This window comes from Nicotiana sylvestris, chromosome 1 (assembly GCF_000393655.2).
Source record: "Nicotiana sylvestris chromosome 1, ASM39365v2, whole genome shotgun sequence".
Classification (NCBI taxonomy): Eukaryota; Viridiplantae; Streptophyta; class Magnoliopsida; order Solanales; family Solanaceae; genus Nicotiana; species Nicotiana sylvestris.
Genome location: NC_091057.1, coordinates 170,829,608 through 170,850,196, shown reverse-complemented (window position 1 = coordinate 170,850,196; position 20,589 = coordinate 170,829,608).

Below are 20,589 nucleotides of genomic sequence, written 5' to 3'. Positions count from 1 at the left end.
TCTGTTATATATCAATGGAGAAATTTACAAAAAGCAACCAATACGCGTGTTGATCCGCTCACAACTCTCTTTCTTAGACCAATATATACTACACGGAAACTGTCACGATCCGGATTTTCTATCCTCGGGAGTCGTGATGGCGCCTACTAGTGAAAGCTAGGCAAGCCAACTAACTGAACTATTTACCTTGTTTCTATTTTTAGTCCGATAACAGGTAAGATCCAACAATTAGATAACAACAGAATTGAATAAGCGGAAGGCTGCATTGTAAAGTTTTAATCATACTACTAATACCAATCCATAACAAATTTACCCAAGATTGGTGTCACAACTTCACAGACTATCTAGAAGTACTACAAATAAAGGTCTGAAAGAAATAAATACAACATTGCCTCTAGAAATACATGAAAGAAACATGAATAGTAGATAGAAAGAGACGCCAAGGCCTGCGGACGCCTGCAAGACTACATCGGGTCGCCTGGTGAACAAGAAACAACAATCTCACTGCGGTCCGAAGTCTACAACACATGAATCTGCACAAAAGAGTACAGAGTATAGTATCAACACAAACGACCCCATGTGCTGGTAAGTGCCTAGCCTAACCTCGGCGAGCTAGTAACGAGGCTAGGACAAAACTACCAACTAAACCTATGCAGTTAAAACATATATATAGCAAGTAATAATAAAGGAAACTAGCAGTTAAAGAGGGGTAGGGGACATGCTGTGGAGGGATATCATTTACCAACAGTAACTCAGGAGAAAAGTATAAAGAGCAATTTAAAATTCACAGCAGAAAGAAATAGGAAACAGTAACCAAATCAATATCCACTTTTATCCTTTATTGTTGCGGCGCGCAACCCGATCCAAATCATAAAACACTGTTGCAGCGTGCAACCCGATCCAAATCATAAAACACTGTTGCGTCGTGCAACCCGATCCAATCATAATATTTTTGCGGCGTGCAACCCGATCCAATCATAATATTGTTGCGGCGTGCTACCCGATCCAAATATAATATTGCTGCGGCATGCAACCCGATCCAAATATAATATTATTGCGGCGTGCAACCCTATCCAAATATAATATTGTTGTGGCGTGCAACCCGATCCCAATATACAATTCAACACCAATCACAAAGGAGCCCCGACAAGGGAACAATAAGGGAACAACAATATCCCGACAAGGGAATCAATAACATCATAATAAAATCAGGTAACATCAGAAAATCAGTAAATAAACGTAAAGGACAACATAACTCAATTATCAGCAAGATTCAAGAAAATCAAGAACAAGTGCACAATATCACCCTTCATGCTTTAACACTCTCTTATCAAAACAATAATCACAAGAAATAAGGGCAAGGAAATAAATAAAATCACAATTGTCACACCTCCTTTTTACCCGCGCCGCAAGGGTGCAGAGGGAGTTTTTCCGATTAAAGGACAATCGAAACGGGATTTATTTATTTAATTCAGAGTCGCCACTTGGGAGATTTATGGTGTCCCAAGTCACCGATTTAATCCCGAATCGAGGAAAAGAATGACTCTGTTAACAGTCTGCGAACCAGAAATTCGGATAAGGAATTCTGTTAACCTGGGAGAAGGTGTTAGGCATTCCCAAGTTCCGTGGTTCTAGCACGGTCGCTCCACTGTCATATTTGGCTTAAATATCTGGTTTTTATACGATTATGAACTTATGTGCAAATTTTAACTTTTAGCATTATTATTATTTTAGAATGTGAACATCGTTTAAAACATGTCTTTGGATTGCGTCACATGAAATGCACCCGCAATCCGGAACACATTTTATTCAATGTTTTGGGATTTGGATTTGGGTCGCATGAAATGCACACCCGAGTTTAAGAAGGTAAGATTATTAGAATGCGTGCCTAAAACGACTAGCGCGTGGTTATTTTTTGGAAAAAGCCGTGAATTTCGCTAAGCGGCCGATCCCGAGTTCTAAGTAATTAATACATACATTTGTGAGGGTCCCACAATCTATACGTTTTGCTAGGCGAGGCTCATCTCATTTATTTTTTAAATGGACAATCCTAAAATGACTACATTTTTCTATTAAAATTAGTCTCTAAAATAAAGAAAAAAATCCTAATTAATTAGGAGCTTTTAATAAATTAAGAAAATCGTAACATACTAATTGCTAGATTAAGACAAATATTAATGGAAAGGAATTTTATTAAAAAAAAATCAAAATTATAAATAAAATAAGAAATTCGACAACTAATATTCAAAAGAAATCAAATATAGCTAGATTGAAGCTCGCATTGTTATATATAAAAAAACTATTGGAATTAATTATTCACAACCATTTGAAACTAGATTTAACCATAATTACTAAAGCTTATTAGAAAGTTTATTAAACTTAAACATTATCTAGTCTTGTTTGGCCTTAACTAAATTTAGCTACCCATTCATGATTAACCTACTGTTGACCATATTAAAACCTTCATAGCTAGTGAATTAACCCATTTTGCCAAGCTGATTCACTAAAGACCAACTTATGTTATTTTTCTCTTATTCCAATTATTAAACAGTAATACATGAAATAACCTAAATACAATCAGTAAAAGAAACGAAGAAAAAGCAAAATTAAAACTTCAAAGCTCCATTCTTCATATGTATTGATGCTTTCACATTTTTAGTTTACAATATCGACAAGGTTACAGCCATGTACCTGATATTGAATACAAGAGAAAAGGAAGATGAGAATCAGCAGCAGTAGTAACAATACAGCACAACAACAACAGTCTAGCAACAGTAATAGCCAGGAACAGAGTTTGCAAACCGGTGGAGCAGTAACCCAAAAACCAACCAGACTTAGGAAAACCAAGTAAAGACCCGAAAATCTCAATAACTTTCACAGACAAGATAGAATCAACCCAAAAAGACCGAAGAGGTTCTGAGATAATTCTGATTTTTGTTCATTTAAGATTCGCAGTCGAACACTCTCAAGATTAAAAGTCTGTTTTTATCTCTTTTTGGTTCTGAAATTTCTATCTCCAAATTCAGTCATTTTCTTCCTTTTTCCTTCTTCTTTTTTTCTAAGTGTTAAATGAGTCCTCTTATACCCAAAACAAGACTCCCTTTTTCTTTTTACCTCTCTACTTTTCCCCCAATATTCTTCTACTATGTATAACTTTTAACTTTTTATTATTACCTATACTATTTCTGATTTTTATTTAAGTAAAAGTAGTCAACACGGACCCCATGGTTCCTCCTTTTTGAATGGTCAAAGAAGACATCATCATTAACCCCCTCTTTTTGCTTTACATCATTTTGTCTTGTCCATCACTATAACATTTTAATATTATTAAGCCTAGTGGACGGAGCACTTCAAATTAAATAAATCTACAATTGATTAATTCCCGTATTACCCCTAAAACTACTGTTACTGGCCTGATTCAAAAATCTATTCAAACTTCAAAAATTATCTAAGAACTAAAATCAAATTAACAGCTATAACCAATTCACCTAATCAATTAACCAAAATATAGCAACTATAACAAATTCTTAATCAAATTCAATCAACAAATTCAAACTAAATGATGAACAACAAAGAAATAATTGGAATTATTTTGACTAAACAATATCTTTAAACAACAAGCCTACTTTCAGATTCAACAACAATATCAAACAATCATATTCAAATTACTGAGTTCAAATTAAAATTAAGCTTAAACGGAACAAATAAACAAATTCAAATCACTGAACTAAATAACCAATTGAACCTCAAACTGAATCTAATAATATTAGAGTCAAGATGAAGGATTCAAGTTATCAAACTAACATATTTTTATATTAAAACTAAATCCTTTTAAATGAATAAAAACAAACTAAAGAAATAATTAATTGAACTTCAACTTAAATCTAACAATATTATAATTAAACTAATAATTTCTATATTAAAAATAAACTAGAACAAATGAAACAACCTGAAACAATAATCAAGAAATGATAAACACGAACAAAAACAAGAATCAAACATCTACTAATTTCAAATAAGAGAATATCAAACAAAATACGGACAGAAACGAAACTTAAACCCACTAACCGGATCAGAACGACGATGAACTCGAACGAAAACAAATCTGCCCAGAAACAATTATCGCACCAAAAATAATTCGACGACGAAGACGACCACGAACGGACGATTCATGACTGGAAGATCTCGTCTAGTGAGGACGATAGGTGAGGGTGATGTGCGATGAAGAAGGCGAAGCAGTAGAGTAGCCATGGATGTCGAGGAAGCTGCTGGTCGACGTTACTGAGGGTCGTTTGGTGGTTGTCCATGGCTGGATGTAGCAGAAGCAGCAGAAGCGAGCTGGCTGTTGGGTCGTCCATGGTGCGGGGATGGTCGTCGACGATGGACTGTTTTAGTTTAACAGAACTGCTCGTCGTTTGGACTGGTTCGCTGGTGCCGAAGAAAGATTACGAAGCAACGGCAACAGCAGGTGGTGACGTTGGGCAGTCTGTTGCTGGAAGAGCTGGACGTTGACGAAGGCGAAGCAACAACGATGACTGCTTGTCGTGGTGGAGTTGGACGATGAAGCATGATGGGGGGGGGGGCAGCTATGGCAACGTGGTGATGAAGGTGGTGAAGGGGTGGTCGTGGTTGAAGGAGGAAGACGGGGGGAAGGCAGCCATAGGAGGGGTTCTTGGTGAAGCTCGGAGAAGAAGAAGAGAGGGGGGGGGTAGCTTTAGGATTTTGTTTTTTTGTTCAAGAATGAAAATAGAAAGGGTGGGGTGTGGTTTTGGGTTATGGACTGGGTTGACCCGTTTTGAAATGAACCGGGTCGTAGGGGAAGGTTGGTTATCTTTGGGCCTGTGACTTAAAATTGAAGAAAAGGCCCAATCCGATCTCTTCTATTTTTGTCCTTTTCTATTTATTCAATTTCCTAAATAATAAAGCTAAAATGCTAAGATTAAATTATAAATCCCAAAATTATATGGAAATACTAATTAACTCTTAATAACAATTAACACACAATTAAATAATGATTAACGATAAAATCACACAATTTGGACATTAAATGCTAAAAATGCAACGTACATTATTTTTATGATTTGTTTTTCATTTTATAAAATAAACTTAATTAAATATCAAATGCAAATGCGGCATATTTTTATATATATATTTTTATTATTAATTTTAACACATTAACATGGACAGGCAAAAATACAAATAATTATACAAATGTGCCACGAAAATTCCAACATTGCACACAAAGGAAAATTGTTTTATTTTGAATTTTTTGGGAGTAATTCTCGTATAGGGGAAAAAATCACGTGCTCACAGCTGCCCCTCTTTGCCCGAAAACACAAAGAGTTTTCATGCAAAGATAAAGTGAGCGGATACGAGCGATTTTTGCCCGTTTGGGTACTCCGTGTGAAGCATTTTTGAAAGATTTAACCGAACCTTTGCTTCGAAGGCTTCCTACATATCCCTGGCTAAAGAGGAATCAGGTTAATGTAGTTCGGAAAGTTTTGGTAGCTGGGACTACCAGGAGACTGCAATTTGTTGTTACTGTTGCTGCATGCTGTTATTACTACTTACCGATCTCCTTATTACACCGTGATTAAAAGAAAAATCAAGAGTCTAGGCTAGACTACGGATTACAAGATCCCATCTATCTTCCATTTGTTCTTGATGCCCTGCTTTCTTGTCGGCTTGCGTCTATCCCGGTGCTTCTTTCTTACGAGAAATGACGGGGATGACACCGGCCTCTTGCTTTCCTGAACACCAATTTGCATCATTTTATTCTGTCCGCTTGAGGATGCGACTTCCTGCATTATGATGTGGATCTTTTGTTGTAACCTTCTGGCTTTCGGTGGGTTACGGATTTCAAGACCTGAAATGTAAAGACTAAAAAAATATTACCTCGTTATACAGGTGGGAGCCTAATGCTAAGACATGAAAAATATTCCCTCGTTATACAGGTGGACGCCTAACTGCTAAAGACATGAAAGTATTCCCTTGTTATACAGGTGGGCGCCTAATGGTAAATACATGAAATGTATTCCCTTGTTATACAGGTGGGCGCCTAATTGGTAAAGACATGAAATGTATTCCCTTGCTATGCAGGTGGGCGCCTAATTGGTAAAGACATGAAATGTATTCCCTTGTTATACAGGTGGACGCCTAATTGGTAAAGACATGAAATGTATTCCCTTGTTATACAGGTAGGTGCCTAATTGCTAAAGACATGAAAAGTATTCCATTGTTATACAGGTGGGCGCCTAATTGGTAAAGACATGAAATGTATTCCCTTGTTATACAGGTGGGCGCCTAATTGGTATAGATATGAAATGTATTCCCTTGTTATACAGGTGGGCGCCTAATTGGTAAAGACATGAAATGTATTCCCTTGTTATACAGGTGGATGCCTAATGCTAAGACATGAAATGTATTCCCTTGTTATACAGGTGGGCGCCTAATTGCTAAAGAAATGAAATGTATTCCCTTGTTATATAGGTGGGCGCCTAATGCTAAGACTGAAAAGTATTTCCTTGTTATATAGGTGGGCGCCTAATTGGTAAAGACATGAAATATATTCCCTTGTTATACAGTTGGGCGCCTAATTGCTAAAGACATGAAATCTATTCCCTTGTTATACAGGTGGGCGCCTAATTGGTAAAGACATGAAATGTATTCCCTTGTTATACAGGTGGGCGCCTAATGCTAAGACTGAAAAGTATTCCCTTGTTATACAGGTGGGCGCCTAATTGGTAAAGACATGAAATGTATTCCCTTGTTATACAGGTGGGCGCCTAATTGCTAAAAACATGAAAAGTATTCCCTTGTTATACAGGTGGGCGCCTAATTGGTAAAGACATGAAATGTATTCCCTTCTTATACATGTGGGCGCCTAATTGGTAAAGACATGAAAAGTATTCCCTTGTTATACAGGTGGGCGCCTATTTGCTAGATAATAACTTGAATTTATTTCCTCGATTCTCCGAGAAAATTTTCAACTGTGGCAGAAAATTTTCTGCCCCAGTTCTGGCGATCTTTCTTATGGCGTGTCTTTCGGCCATCATCAACACTTTATTTTCCTGTTCAAATCAAAGAAAATTTAGTTAGTTTTTTTAAAATATGGCGAGTGGTCATGTCACTCCTGATGGGGGATGATTGTTCCCTTCCCCTTATTCCTGTTTGGCGTTCCCAAAACCTGTTGGGGATGACGTTATTTGCTATTCTGCTGGGGATGGTTTTTCCATTTATCCCTTCCCCATTCTGTGTCTCAAAACTTGCTGGGGGTCATTTTGCTGAAGATGGATTTTCCTTTCTTCCTTTCCCATTCTGTGTTGTCCGACCACCTCGAAACTTGGTCGATAATCGGTCGGGGTTCTGCTGGGGATCCTCTTGGAACTTGGCCCACAATTTCCTCAACATGCTGTTTTTCGGGTTCTTCCCTGTACTTTCCTTGCCATTTTAGACCAATATTATTCGGCCTTGCAACTAACGTCTTTTGTCTTATTGCCTTGTCTCTGGCCTGTCCTCTTCACATTTTGTGTTGTACCATTTTTGGCAACTGGTAGTAAGCTCTGAAAGACCTTTCTCAAAAATAAATTTCTGGAAAAAGTCTTTTAAACAAAGAAATGAAAATATGGAAAAAAAGAAAATCTTTCTGAACAAATGCTGGGGAAAAGAAAAGGAATGAACTTATCTGGGTGGTATAACCGATTCCAACGATCATGTCGTGCATTCCGGATTTATCAACCCAGTCTATTTGTGTCGATCAATCTTTCTGATGTCTTCACTTGCTGGGGATAAATAGGTGCCCACCTCTTCGCAACATGCAAATCCTTTCCGCCAATCTATCTTGTCGCCTCATAGTGTCATTCGCGGGGTTTTCACTAATAAGACTCTCTCATTTCTCTCAGTTCTCGTCGTCTTTGGGTGCCTGTGAAGGTTTTCACCGATAAGACTCTCTCATTTTGCTTCTCTCAGCTTACGTCGTCTCATGGCGCTTGTGAAGGTTTTCACCGATAAGACTCTCTCATTTTGCTTCTCTCAGCTTACGTTGCCTTATGGTGCCTGTGAAGGTTTTCACCGATAAGACTCTCTCATCTTATTTTCTCCGCTGGGGATTGGAATGTTACCGGTAAGATTATCTCTGCTGGGAATTCTTATGGCTATCAATTCTTTCAGCTCATGATCCTCATTCAGTCGCGGACCAGCGTGTTATTCTCGGCTTTCATTTGCCTATCTTGGCACCTCTCGGACACTGATCGGGAGGTCTTTTTTGGACATCAATATGGGTTTTATGTGGGGCTTAAAAGAAAAGGATATAAAAATTCAAAATAACTTTGATGGGTACAACATTACAACTCTTGGAATCAAACCCTTTTTTTTTCAAAATTTAAAAACATAACTCCTGCCCCAGTTTTCTTGCTTGGGGAATTTTTGATTTTTGTTACATTATGACCGAGCCGTGAGGCGCCTACATATCCTCTTTGAGGAATCAGGTCGAACGTAGTTCACTTGATTCCTTTGTTTTTCTTGCGACCTTCTTTTTTTTTTCTCTTTTTCATTTTTCCTTTTTCATTAATGATTCCAAGAGAGGCGTATAAAAGAATAAGTAAGGCTCAAAGGGGTAAAGCAAAGGTTAAAAGTGTTTGGATAGAAGAGAGAATTTCCTCCGTCATTTCATTATCCGATAAGCACCAAGTACAAACAAACAAATAAACAACAAAAGAAATTACACATAATATCTCTTGACTGCATCAGAATTGATAGCCATGTCGATGCATCTTCCTTCGACATCTGTCAGACGTAAAGCGCCGTTGGATAATACTCTGGTCACAATATACGACCCTTGCCAATTCGGGGCGAACTTGCCTTTTGCCTCAATCTGATGTGGGAGGATCCGTTTCAATACTTGCTGCCCTACTTCAAATTTCCTAGGGCGCACCTTCTTATTGTATGCTCTTGCCATTCTCTTCTGATATAACTGGCCATGGCATACTGCTGCCAATCATTTTTCATCAATTAAGCTCAACTGCTCCAGTCGGGCTTTGACCCATTCATCATCATCAATCCCGGCCTCAACGACAATCCAAAGGGATGGAATTTCAACTTCTGCTGGTATCACTGCTTCAGTTCCGTATACCAGCAAATAAGGAGTGACACCTACTGATGTACAAACAGTAGTGCGATAACCCAACAATGCAAACGGTAGCTTTTCATGCCACTGTCTGGACCCTTCTACCATCTTCCTCAAAATCTTTTTTATGTTCTTGTTGGCTGCCTCAACTGCACCATTCGCCTTGGGACGATACGGGGTGGAATTACGATGTGTAATCTTGAACTGTTGACATACTTCCTTCATTAAACTGCTGTTAAGATTAGCACCGTTGTCCGTGATGATCACTTTCGGGATCCTAAATCTACAGATGATATGGGAATGGACAAAATCCACCACCGCCTTTTTGGTCACTGACTTGAAAGTCTTGGCCTCCACCCATTTGGTGAAATAATCGATGGTTACCAGAATGAACCTGTGACCGTTTGAAGCTGCCGGCTCAATAGGCCCAATGACATCCATGCCCCATGCCACAAATGGCCATGGTGCTGACATTGTGTGCAATTCCGTTGGTGGAGAATGAATCAGATCTCCGTGTATCTGACACTGATGGCATTTTTACACGAAACTGATACAATCATGTTCCATGGTGAGCCAATAATATCCCGCTCATAGAATCTTCTTTGCCAATACATATCCGCTCATATGGGCCCCACAGACTCTAGCATGTACCTCTGTCATCACTATCGTGGCTTGACCCGCATCTATACACCTCAATAATCCCAGATCTGGGGTTCTTTTGTACAATGCTCCTCCACTGAGGAAAAATGCATTTGCCAATCATCTAATGGCTCTCGTTTGATCTCCGGTTGCCTGCTCCGGATATATCCCCATCCTGAGGTATTCCTTGACATCATAAAACCATGGTTCGCCATCCATTTCTTCCTCTATCATGTTGTAATAGGCATGTTGATCACGAACCTGAATATGCAACATGTCAACATGGATCTTGTCTGGATGGTGTAACATTTATGCTAAAGTGGCCAAAGCATCGGCAACCTCATTGTGAATTCTTGGGATGTGTCTGAACTCCACTGATCGAAATCGCTTGCTCAGATCGTGCAAGAATTGCCGATATGGTATGAGTTTTAAATCCCGTGTTTCCCATTCACCCTGGATCTGATGTACCAAAAGGTCCGAGTCTTCTAAGACCAAGACGTCCTGGACATCCATGTCCGCAGCTAAACGTAAGCCCAGAATGCATGCCTCATACTCAACCATGTTGTTGGTACAATAGAAACGTAGCTGAGCTATAACAGGATAGTGATGTCCTGTTTCAGAAATAAGTACCGCTCCTATTCCAACTCCTTTCGCATTCGCAGCCCCATCGAAGAAAAGCTTCCACCCTGGTTCCTCAGTCAGTTCTAACTCCTCTATATGTATCACTTCTTCATCTGTAAAATACGTCCTCAAAGGCTCGTATTCTTCATCAATAGGATTCTCAGCCAAGTGATCGGCCAATGCTTGGGCTTTTATGGCCGTCCTCGTCACATAGACAATGTCGAACTCTGTGAGTAGTATCTGCCATTTTGCCAATCTTCCTGTGGGCATAGGCTTCTGGAAAATATACTTCAATGGATCCAGGCGTGAAATAAGTTAAGTAGTATGTGACGACAGATAATGCTTAAACTTCTGTGCTACCCAAGTTAGAGCACAACATGTCTTCTCAAGTTGAGTGTACTTAACCTCATAGACTGTAAACTTCTTGCTGAGATAATAGATGGCTTCCTCTTTCCTTCTTGTGATGTCGTGTTGCCCCAATACGCAGCCAAACGAATTCTCCAAGACCGTTAGATAAAGGATTAATGGTCTCCCCGGCTCAGGTGGAACCAACACAGGTGGATTTGATAAATATCCTTTGATCTGGTCAAATGCCTTCTGACATTCTGCCATTCATTCTATCGCAGCATCTTTCTTCAGTAGTCGAAAGATGGGTTCACAAGTCGCTGTGAGTTGAGCAATAAATCTGCTGATGTAGTTCAACCTTCCCAACAGACTCATTACTTCTGTCTTGTTCTTCGGCGGTGGCAAATCTTGGATAGATTTGATCTTTGACGGGTCCAACTCAATACCTCGCCGACTGGCGATGAATCCCAAAAGCTTCGCAGATGGAACACCAAATGCACATTTGGCTGGGTTGAGCTTAATATCATACCTTCAAAGTCTTTGAAAAAACTTCCTCAAGTCTGCTACGTGATTTTCCTGATGCTTGGATTTTATGATCACATCGTCCATGTATACCTCAATTTATTTGTGGATCATGTCATAAAACATAGTGGTCATCGCTCTCATGTATGTTGCCCCAGCATTTTTCAAACCAAATGGCATTACCCGGTAGCAATAAGTTCCCCATGGCGTAATGAATGCCGTCTTTTCCGCATCTTATTCATCCATCTGAATCTGATGATACCCAGCATAGCAATCTACAAAACATCCAATCTCACGTTTGACACAATTGTCGATCAAGATATGGATGTTGGGTAAAGGAAAGTTGTCCTTTGGACTCGCCCTGTTCAGATTGCGGTAATCGACACACACTATGATCTTCCCATCTTTCTTCGGCACCGGCACCACATTAGCCAACCAATCAGGATATCGAGTGACACGAATAACCTTTGCTTGCAGCTTCTTGGTTACTTCTTCTTTAATCTTCACACTCATATCCGTTTTGAACTTCCTCAATTTATGCTTAACGGGAGGGCATGCCGGGTCGGTAGGTAATTTATGAACTACTAAATCCGTGCTTAACCCCGGCATGTCATCATATGACCATGCAAAAACATCTTTGAATTCAATAAGTGCTTTGATCAATTCCTCCCTGATATTTGGTGCAACGTGGATGCTTATTTTAGTTTCCCTGATATCGCCTGCATCCCCTAAATTGATGGCTTCTGTGTTATTTAAGTTGGGCTTGGATTTTTCTTCAAACTGGCTTAACTCCCTGTTTATCTCCTCGAAGGTTTCATCCTCATCGTATTCCGATGCATTATCATAATCGACCTCTTGTATAGTTAGTTCGGAATCAGATTGATCTTTTAGACTAGGTTAAAGATCCGTTGTGCATGCCATATCGTTAGAACCAGTATGAAAAGAACTGTCCAGAAAAAGAAATGAAGGAAACAAAATTAAAAAATAACATATAAAATAAGGAATAAAGAAGAAACTTTTTCGTTTTATTGAATTATGGGATAACAAGGTTTCACACTTTGTTGAGCAGTAATAGAAATAAAAAGGAATCTGGATTACAAACCTGGAATAATCCAGAAAACAAAAAAGAAAATCAGAGCCAACTACCAGGACTCCCTCCGAGTAGGAAGAGGAGTAGTTGTCCAATTGTTGACATTGGCCCTAGGCCCCACAAACTGTATGTCTGCCTTACTGGAACCCTCTCCAGCTTCTATTGTGTTGACGTCTACGAACATTCTTTCTAAACCCTCATTCAAATCTCCATCTGGCCCGATCAAGGGTCCAAGAACTTCCGGTACTGGCAACTTTCTGCACCCTGCTTTGACGAATGATCTGGACAGGCGTGGGATTGGCTTAGGAAGAACCCAAACTTTCTTCTTCATTTTTCGAGCCTGCTTTACATCTGCTGCAGTTGGTTTGAATCCCAATCCGAAAGTCTCTAAATTCTTGGGCAAAGAAACAGGTTGAACAATTCCCTGGAGCTCAGCCCCCAGACCTTTTCCTGGCACGAACCCATTACTTAGCATCTCTGAAACTATCATGACGGTTGCGGAAGCTATCCTGGGCTGTGCAATGCTTTTACCCTCGGGAATCTTGTTTGCTGACACTGCATCAAAAACCTAGTAAACCTAGAGACCTTTGTCATCGTTAGTTTCTATGAATGGCACAACGGCACCTCCCATGGTGCACGCAGTGTCTTCCCCATGCAGTACGACATCTTGTCTGTCCCATTCAAACTTGACCATTTGATGCAATGTGGATGGCACTGCTTTTGCCGCGTGGATCCACGGTTGTCCCAACAAAAGGTTATAAGATACCGCGACATCCAATACCTGGAACTCCATAGTAAACTCGACCGGGCTGATGGTCAACTCGAGTATATCCCCCACGGTGTCTGTTCCACTTCCGTCAAATCCTCGGACGCAAACGCTATTTTTGTGGATCCTATCATCGTCAATCTTTAACTGGTTCAGTGTGGATAATGGACAAATATTGGCACTTGAACCGTTATCCACCAACGCTCGAGTAACTGCCGAATCTTCATATTTGACAGTCAAGTAGAGAGCTTCATTATGTTCCGTGCCCTCCATTGGCAAATCGTCATCAGAGAATGTTACCCTGTTTACCTCACAAATTTTGTTGGAAATCGTTTCAAGGTGGTTCACTGAAATCTCATTGGGCACATGAGCTTCATTTAGTATCTTCATCAGGGCCCGACGATGCTCATCCGAATGGATCAATAGTGATAACAACGAGATCTGGGCCGGTGTTTTCTTCAATTGTTCGACAACGGAGTAATCCTGCACTTTCATCTTTTTCAGGAATTCCTCCACCTCTTCTTCTGACACGGGTTTCTTTGTTACTACTGGGTTGGACCTTCTCAATTCCATGGGAGTAAAACACCGTCCCGATCGAGTCAGTCCCTGCGCCTCACAACTATCCTCCTCCACTTGCTTTCCCTTGTACATTACCACTAATTTTTCATACTTCCAAGGCACGACCTTGTTATCAATCACTGGCAATTTGACTACCGGCTTTATGATGACCGGTTCCCTGCAGACCCCTTTCACAACAACTATGGGTGCAGATGATGCTCCCGATACTACCAATTTGGCTGGCTCTGGTTTCTTTGTAGCGGTGGATGAATTCTTCCCTAATATCACCACTGGCTTGACATCTTCCCCCTTCAACTGTACCCCTGCTTCCCCACCGATCGATTTTTCTTTCGGAGTGGCACGGATCATCATCACTATCTGTGAGGGTTTCTTTGGCTTCCCTCCTTCGTGCACAAGCTCGATCATGTGGGCTTCGTGGTGCGCTGGCAATGGGTTCTGGTTAATGTTGGGTGCCTACGGTGCCTGTACCTCGATCTTGTTGGCATCAATAAGATTTTGTATCGCATGTTTCAACCTCCAACATTTCTCAGTATCATGTCCGGGAGCTCCCGAACAATATTCACATCTTACCGAGTGATCCATATTTTGGGGTAAGGGATTTGGCAACCTAGGCTCAACAGGATTTAATAAACCCAACTGCCTTAATTTGTGGAACAAGGAAGTATAGGTTACTCCCAACTTAGTAAAGGTTCTTTGCCTCTGCAGTCTTTCATTTCTGGAAGATGGATTTCCCTTGAAACCCGTCGTTGGAGGGTTCCTGTAGGCTCTTGGAGGTGGATAGGTGTTTTGAGGTGGTGGGTATGTATTGTGGGGAGCTGGCAAGCGCCATTACAGAGAAGTGTTGTTCTTGTGGTGGGTAGTAGGGTTGTGGATGGTAATTTGGAATGTGTGGGTAGTTTGGATGATGGGGTTTGGGTTGGTAACGAGGGGAAGGACCTCTAGATCTGGACCAATTGCTTGCCTCTATTGTCGTGACCTCTTCTCTCCTTTTCTTTCCGAGCGCACCTCCTGTGCCGCTCTGAATGGCCTGAGTTGTTGCCTTAATTGCCGAGTAACTCAGGATCTTATTGGACTTAAGTCCCTCTTCTATTATACCTCCCATTTTCACCACTTCGTTGAAGGATTTGCCAACTAACGTCACCAATTGACCGAAGTAAGTTGGCTCTAGAGTTTGTATAAAGTAATCTACCATTTCTCCCTCTCTCATTGGAGGATCAACTCTGGCTGCCTGTTCTCTCCATCGGAACCCAAATTCCCGGAAGCTCTCCCCGGGTTTCTTCTCAAGCTTTAGCAATGTGAGACGGTCTGGGACTATCTCAAGGTTGTATTGGAAGTGTCCTGCGAAAGCCTGTGCCAGATCATCCCAGGTGTACCACCTGCTCGGATCTTGTCTTGTATACCACTCCAGTGCCGACCCGCTCAAACTCTGGCCAAAGCAAGCTATTAGTAGCTCATCTTTGCCCTCGATCCCCTCATATTGCTACAAAAGCCCGTAGATGTGGCATAGGATCGCCATGCCCTTCGTATAAATCGAATTTGGGAATTTTGAACCCTGCTTGTAATTGGACGTCAGGGAAAGGGCATAGATCCTTGTAAGCCACGCTGACCTGGTTGCCTAACCCGTGCATGTTCCTGAAGGACTGTTCCAGGCTTTTAAATTTCCGCATCACCTCGTCCTGCTCTGGGCTCTTAGCTGGCTTTTCAATCTCCGCCAGGACTTCAATGTGGGGATTATAGGTATTTGGCTCGGGTGCTTTGAATGTGAGTTCAGGGGGGTAATATTGTGTATCGTGAGCCTGAAACAATGACTCACTAGACGATCTATGCAATAGGGCTGGGGCAGGCGCCATAAAGACGGGAACATTTGGTGGAGGAGGATTCTGATTGGGTGGTGGAACTTGGGGATCATAGGCCTCTCTTCGCTTATAGTAGTGATGGCTTGGAAACTCGTTGAAGGGCCGGTGGAGGGGTATTCCGGCGTGTGTCCTGGTAGGAGAGTAGGAGTAACGGGTAGTTCATGCCCCTTTTGTTCTCTAGCTAAGACTATCTGCATTTCATTCATTTCCAGCCTCATCTTTTCCATTTTTTCCGTGGCCTCCTTCAACACCTGATTTGTCGTCTTTTACGACTCAACACTGTTGTCTGAGCCAGTCATGCTTTCTGGTATGGGCCCTTTTGATCTTGTTTGATAATGGTACGGTGCCAGTAAACTTTAACAAACTAACTGGTATTGATTGGAAAAACAAGAAACTTGTCAGTGTTAGAGTCTTAACAGATATTATAATTGCACGTTGGGGGATGCAATGTTCTTAGGCAGTTAACCATTTCTAATATGCTTTTGCTCTGACCGCATGCATCATCCCGGCTTATTTTATTTGTGCTTCTCTCGAGTGTTTCAGAGACCTCTCTTTTATTCTTCTCTCTCTCCCTTTTTTCAATTACGGTCGAATCCTATAGAGATTGCCTACGTATTGTGACCCCGCACGAATCAGACCAGGCGTAGTTCGTGCAAGAAATTTTTTTCATTACTTAAAACAAACTATTACAAACTAAAACCCTTTTTGCAGAAAGAAAATAACAAATACAAACTAAGGTCAAATACAAGTTCCAATACTACAGAAATACTTTGGCGCGAAAAGACAACGGACAGACAAACCACAGGCTAAAACAAATTTAGAGAAATACAGACACGAACTACGCATACTCTAAAGTTTCAAATATGGGTGTCCGCGGGGCATCGCTCGACCTCGCCGCGGGCCTCGGTTCCAAATCCTTTTTGAGTTGCTCTAATTCATTCATGGTCCACTTCACATAGATTAGCACTGCTGAGACAAAAGTAGTAGGGGTCATGTCCTCACAAGCTCGACATCTTCTGAAAATGGCGCGAGCAATGACTCCAATCCTGTCCCTTGCTTGCTTCTTTTCTATAAGCAAACGTTTTATCTGATTACTGCATGTCTTTAACGCCTGAGAATCCTACATATGCTGATTCTGTAGTTGCTGCACTTCTACTTCCATTTGGGCCAACAGGTTGTAACAGTGTCCGCTCTCCATTTGATAATCCTCAGCCTGCTTAACTGCTTTACCCTCAAGTGTAGCCACCTTTCTCTCCATATTGGCAACAGTTTTCTCGTGGTCCCGTTTCAATTGATTCAAGTATCGGAAACGTTTACGTGCTCTCATAGCCCACTGTGCTTTGAGTTCTGCCCTGACATTTTTAGACCTTTCCAACCTATCCCGGTATCCCCTGACTTCATTTTTTAGCCCTTTTATCAATTGCTCATCTGATCGACTCCTCGGTCGTTTATCAACGGCCATTCTAGATTTCCAGATTTGGGCCCTAAGTGTTTCATTTTCCCGGGTCAATCTATTTTTTTCACCCCGATCCTCATCAATTTGCGTGCCGTTCTCGAATTTTAGACTTTCAACCTGTTGCTTCAACTTACTAATTTCTGCTCGATAACCTTCTTCTCTTGCCAGCCAATCCCATTGTGCTTGAGATGATTCAGTGAAATCTTGGACGTGGGGCCTTTTGGCAGGCCTCTACGGAATCAAGAACCTTTTTCCAAACCAAGCATTATACTTAGGGTCTACCTCGTCCTTAGCCCGATCTCGCACTATGGTTTTGGGCTCGAGGAACCTACATCGATTCCGGATTTCACGGATTTTTCCTTCAAGAAAGACATCTTTTGGGCCTAGTTCAATCACTTGCTTGCTTAGATTTTCGTCATTGTGCATAGTTTGAAACCTTCCCAGTTGACGCAAGACCCTGTAAGGGGCATAAGGTTGGATACTTCGAACTCCCATTAAGAGGATGTAGGGAACTTCAACTGAAGTATATATAATTTCTGTATCAGGAAGCCACCCTAAGGTCCACTCGATTTTGTCAGCAGTTAATGATCTCAAAAGCGATAGCCAAGCCTCTGTTCCTTCGGGGAACTCAATGCCTGTTAACTGAGTCCCAAATTTTTCAATACAGCTCAATCCCGTCAGTCCATAATTTATGTACCCAACTCGATGGCAAAGGTGTTCCTTCATCCACAATTGCAGCAACAAGTTGCAACCTTGAAAGAACTTCCCTCCCTCTCGGCATATAGTTAAAGCTCGATAGATTTCAGCTACGATTAAAGGAACCACTCTGCCATTGACTCGTTTGGTCGCAACATCCAACATTCCAGCAAGGCCGATATCTATGTGACCGTCTTCCAGAGGACAAACCACAACTCCCATGAAAGTTACCATAAAAGCCAGAACCCGCCTGGCCTCCCATTTGTCTTTGTTTCCAGCGTGAGTCAAACTAAGTTTGGGCTCTTCAAAGCCTCGAGGGTTACCATAGCGCCGATACAAAAACTGAAATGCGCAATACCCGGCTGCTAACTTCTCTTCCTAGGCACTCCGGCTGATACTTAACAAGTCCAAGAATTTGTGTGGCATTACCGGCCTTGGTGCCAAAGGATAAAGAGTTCTGAAATTTGGGCTGAGACCTGCATAACCCGCTATTTCCTCCAAGGTGGGTGTAAGTTCAAAATCAGAAAACCGGAATATGTTGTGTCTAGGATCCCAAAAAGGTACCAGCGCCTCAATAACATCCACCTTCGGCTCAACATCCAATAAACCGACGAGTCCACCTAAAATTTTTATCACTGCCTTTCTGCTATCGGCTTCTATATCATTCCACCACATGTGGAGCTGCAGAGGGATGTCTTTAAGGGCCGTGAAGGGTTTATTTTCGGTCGTGCTCATCCTGCACATTTATTAAGGTGATTTAGACAAAAGGGAAAACCTATATTTGACTCAAATATAAAACAAAACTTCTTTTCCATTTTTTCCAATTTTAAAGAAAAAGAAAGACTGGTTTTCCGAGCACGGCCTTTCAGTGCTTCATGAACAAAGATTTCAAGGCTGTGAGGGTTGACTGGTCAGAAAAATTCAAAAAAACAAAAATGACCGCTTGATGTAAATTTTAGCCTTCCGGCGCCCCTTTTGGGAACATTTGGCTACTCTTAACAAAATAGCATCACCCGATTATTTTTAAGGCTTTTTTCCCATTTTTCCCAAAATATCATCCCGTCATTTGAAAATACGGCCCTACAGAGCCTCGAGGACGAGGGTTATAAGGCTGTATGGGCTAACTAGTTAAAATTCAAAAGATGACCCAAAGTGGCCGTTTATGCAAAAGTCAACCTTTTGGAGTCCCTTTCGGGACAACCTGGCTATTTTTGACAATAACGGCGTCGCCCGACTTATAATAACATTTTTCGATATTTTCGGCTTATCTTTTGCAAAAAGGGGAAGTTGGACCCGATGAGGGTTGCCTACGTATCTCACATCCGGTGAGAATTAAACCGACGTAGTTTGGGCAAATAAACTAACTAATTTTTGAAAACAAACATATTTTTTCCTTTTTCTTTTATAGCAGAAGAAACTATTTTTTCTTTCCGTTTTTTTTGAAAACAAAGCAAACTAAAATAAAGGACTCTTTCCTACACACTTCTGCTTTTTGGGTAAACAAACAATTTTTAGAAGTAAACTATTTTTTTTTCAAAATTTTGGCAGAGTTCTGACAGTACTTGGACACTGGTTTTTCTAAATTAATCATCTAACTCTCCACTTACTATTTTTCTCTTTTTCTCAATTTTTTTTCCCAAAATTTTCTAACATTCCCCTAGATTCAGAAGCCGGTCAACATGCGGGTTCGAAACAAATAAATGCACAGAGTGTAAGTAGGATGCATCAGGATGGTCTTTTCTGTTTCAGGTTGCTATTCCTAGACGGACCCAACCCCTGTGTTGAGTACCCTAAGTCAAAAATGCACATGATGCAGATAAGCGTTCCTACTAGGGATCCTACTAAATTTAGCTACCCATTCATGATTAACCTACTGTTGACCATATTAAAACCTTCATAGCTAGTGAATTAACCCATTTTGCCAAGCTGATTCACTAAAGACCAACTTATGTTATTTTTCTCTTATTCCAATTATTAAATAGTAATACATGAAATAGCCTAAATACAATCAGTAAAAGAAACGAAGAAAAAGAAAAATTAAAACTTCAAAGCTCCATTCTTCATATGTATTGATGCTTTCACATTTTTAGCTTACAATATCGACAAGGTTACAGCCATGTACCTGGTATTGAATACAAGAGAAGAGGAAGATGAGAATCAACAGCAGTAGTAACAATACAACACAACAACAGTCTAGCAACAGTAATAGCCCAGGAACAGAGTTTGCAAACCGGTGGAGCAGTAACCCAAAAACCAACAAGACTTAGGAAAACCAAGCAAAGACCCGAAAATCTCAATAACTTTCACAGACAAGATAGAATCAACCCAAAAAGACCGAAGAGGCTCTGGGATAATTCTGATTTTTGTTCTTTTAAGATTCGAAGTCGAACACTCTCAAGATTAAAAGTTTGTTTTTATCTCTTTTCGGTTCTGAAATTTCTATCTCCAAATTCAGTCCTTTTCTTCCATTTTTCTTCTTCTTTTTTCTAAGTGTTAAATGAGTCCTCTTATACCCAAAGCAAGACTCCCTTTTTCTTTTTTACCTCTCTATTTTTTTCCCAATATTCTTCTACTATGTATAACTTTTAACTTTTTATTATTACCTATACTATTTCTGATTTTTATTTAAGTAAAAGTAGTCAACACGGACCCCATGGTTCCTCCTTTTTGAATGGTCAAAGAAGACATCATCATTAACCCCCTCTTTTTGCTTTACATCATTTTGTCTTGTCCATCACTATAACATTTTAATATTATTAAGCATAGTGGACGGAGCACTTCAAATTAAATAAATCTACAATTGATTAATTCCCGTATTACCCCTAAAACTACTGTTACTGGCCTGATTCAAAAATCTATTCAAACTTCAAAAATTATCTAAGAACTAAAATCAAA